This window comes from Vigna radiata, unplaced genomic scaffold (genome assembly GCF_000741045.1).
Source record: "Vigna radiata var. radiata cultivar VC1973A unplaced genomic scaffold, Vradiata_ver6 scaffold_86, whole genome shotgun sequence".
Taxonomy (NCBI): domain Eukaryota; kingdom Viridiplantae; phylum Streptophyta; class Magnoliopsida; order Fabales; family Fabaceae; genus Vigna; species Vigna radiata.
This window is the reverse complement of record NW_014543269.1, coordinates 80,155-83,541: the sequence shown is the minus strand read 5'-3', so window position 1 is coordinate 83,541 and position 3,387 is coordinate 80,155.

Below are 3,387 nucleotides of genomic sequence, written 5' to 3'. Positions count from 1 at the left end.
GAGATGGTGGTCTAGCATCTGCCTTTTGCTTGAGGATTTTCTCCTCAAGCTTCCTATACCCACCACGAGATAATAGGTGGGGGTTTTTGTTATGAGCACTTGTTCCNTGTGCTTTGCTTCTAATTGCCTGTCACATACACATTAATTAATTAGTTCATATGATATATATTTGTTAATAAGGAATTGAATAATATCAACTATACTAACCTGCCATTCCTCCGACATCCGACTCTCTTTAAAAAGCCACCAAGTCTCCTCATCAATGGACTTATATAAACTACGTGGAGTCTTATGTTTAAGGTGTCCAAAGATGTATCTTGATGTCAACTTACTTTTAAAGTTTCTGAAGTTTTCAGCAACAGTTGACAAACACTTATTTCTAAGTGTTGCGACATTTGGAATGTCAAATGTCAGTTGAAATAAACATAATAAAGTTGTATCAGTACAAAATTATCAATATAAACAAATTTTAATTCAAATGATATTAACTAACTTACTAATATATCGTTCCATATAATGTTCCGATCATAATAGGATCTTGGTTATGTAATGCTTTATTAGGAAATTTAAGNTGTTGCATCATCATATATCATAAATAGTTTGCTTGAGATTGTCACGGATCCAGGTGATAACTCTCCAAATTTGCATATTTTTTAGTGTTTAGGAGTCTTTCTTAGTTTCTTTTAGGCTTTAATTAGGTAGAATTAGGTTAGTTTTAGAACTTTTCTTTAAAATTGTAGTTTTATAAAATTTTAGTTAAAAATAGCTTTTTAGGTGTAATTTTTAGTTTTTATTAATAATTAGAAAATTAATATGTTTTTAGAATTTTTTTTCATTTGATTTTTTTTTCTTCTTTTAATTTTGATTTTTTTCTTTAATTGTAGGTTGGGCTTGATTGGGCTGCTGATGCATTGAAAAAGAAGTTTTTGATGGGCTGCACGGTTGGGCTTATTGATAGATGATGTGCGTTTTGGAGAAAGGAAATCACAAATTGAGCCACTGCATTTGGAATTACTTGGAGGCAATTGGCTGGAATTGGGATGCTCTATTTGGGCTTGCTCCTTTAAGTGAAGCTGCGCGTTTTGAGCCATTGCTGCTGCAGAGGGGTCTTTGGGCGAGAATTCATTTGGAGAAAATGATCTTTGGAGCAAAGTTCAACATGAGAGGAGAATGAACCCTTGACTTAGGGCCTGACGCAACAGAGGCAGAGAGAAGGAAGCCAAATCAAAGCTGACCGGAGTTGCCCGAAGAAGATGACCGGAGCTGAACCGGCAGAGATGAATGTTGATCGAAGGGCTCAAATAGAAGGATGCAAAGTGGTCGTCCGATGATAAAAGCGTCTCGTGCAAGTTTCTTCTACACTTTCCCCTCTTTCATTTTTTTTCCCTTTTTCTTTTGTGACCCTATATAGAGGGCTTCTGCTTTGTACATATTTTTTTACTTACTTTTCACACGGAGACCTTCGAACAGATACTTTCAGTTTTACATCTCGTCTTTAGTTTAGGGTTTTTCATTTTCCTTGTCGTTTGGAGCGAATCATCGCGGTGGTGACAGCCTGTGGTGGCCCCGACTGCAAGTTTCGTTCGGTACTTTTCGTTGTAAATTTGATTTCTTGTTAATAAAGTTCTTGTTCTTGGTGTTCCTCTGTTCAGTGCTTTATGTTCATCGTTTTTCAATGTTTCCATTTTCTTATGTGATTATGTGTTGTTTTTTAGAGAAAAATTGATTTGAATTCGTAAATCTGCACATTGTAAATTCCTTTTTGGAATTATACGACCCCAAGGTGGGTGTAAATGAACGGGATGTCTTCCCGAGCCAGATAAGAGTTCAATCAATGAAAAATATTTTAATTCATGTTGTATTTTTTTGTTTCTGTTCGTTCATGTTAATTAGGTTTTGTGTATTTTAGGATATTGATTAGAAACATGAATTAGATTTAGATTCATTGTGAATTTGATGAGCTGAGTGATGATTATTGACTTTTAAGTTCTAGAGTTGAGCTTTAAGACCCTGTGATGGGCTTATTTTACCAGGATGTCTTCCTGACATATAATATACCACTNGGTGCATTGATTTCATATGAATTTGACTTTAGTTTTTGATTCAAATCAATTTTCCTTGCTGATTCTGCGATTTCTTTTATTTTTTTTTATTGTAATATTTTCTGGTAGTTGATTTGCATATATGATAGTTTGATTTGATACTGTTTTAAGTATGTTAATTCATTTAGTTGTTGATTTTGGTTTTAATTGATAATACTGGCATGATTGTTTCTTATTGCTTATGTTTAGATTGTACAGTGTAGTTTTCTATCTTAGGTAGTTTAGCTTTCTATTTTCTTTTATTTTTCCTTTTTTGTTCATAATCTTCTTTCTTTCAAATAGAATTCAATTCAGTTTTAATTCTTGTTTTTTTTTTTAATTTCATTCTTTTAGTGTCCCCACCTTGTTTCATAATAAATAATAAGTAAATAAATACAAGATTTAACCATACACTTTAAATCTTAATTTTTCCGAGTCCTAGGATTGATATTCTGGTCATCCCTATACTACATTAGTGGGGACCAGTACTTTGTTCTCTTTTTATGCGACCAAAACGAGTTTAACACCAGGTTTCAGAGGATGGTATGTTGTCTTGTAAGCTAATTTAGCATGGCTTTAAATACAAGTCCCTGGATTTCGTCCGGGAAAGAAAGTTCCAGAAGACATTCTTATTGGTTATGTTGGGAGACAAAATGTCCAGAAGGCTACTGTTGAATCTATTGGATTTCGAAGGACACTTTCACATGCTATGACATTGGTATGTTGTGATATAGTTTCTATTTTCTTATTTTTTATATCCTTACTTTATCTCTTCATGATAGTGTATTAAACTATTTTAGATTAATTGTGTTTTTATTTGCAATTATATCTGTTATTTTCATAACTACAAAGCAGTCATATCNATAANAAACCTCGTTGAAATCTTCATTCTTGAAAGACAAGCTTATCTGTTCATGCACATTGTAGTAGCATAAACTTACCATTGACTTTTCCTCATTACCCAAGTCTATTTAATAGTGTTATCTAATAGCTCATTGATTTAAACTGTGCAAATAATATTGTCTTTGATATGAGGACTTGATACTGATAAACAGATTAAAGATTTCTTTATATTTTTCTGATCTTTTGTTTGATGTTATTATTGAATAAAGTACATCACTAGATCAACTATTATTCTGATCTTACACTTAGGCCTTTGATAATTAATTTTGTTGATAGCTTACTGGGAGGGCTTTGTAGGACTCAGTACACATAGTTATTAAGTTTTTTGAGATGGAGGAGACATATTCTTCTCTTGGGACTCTTAGGTAACCTATAAGTTAAACATTTTTAAATATATTTACCA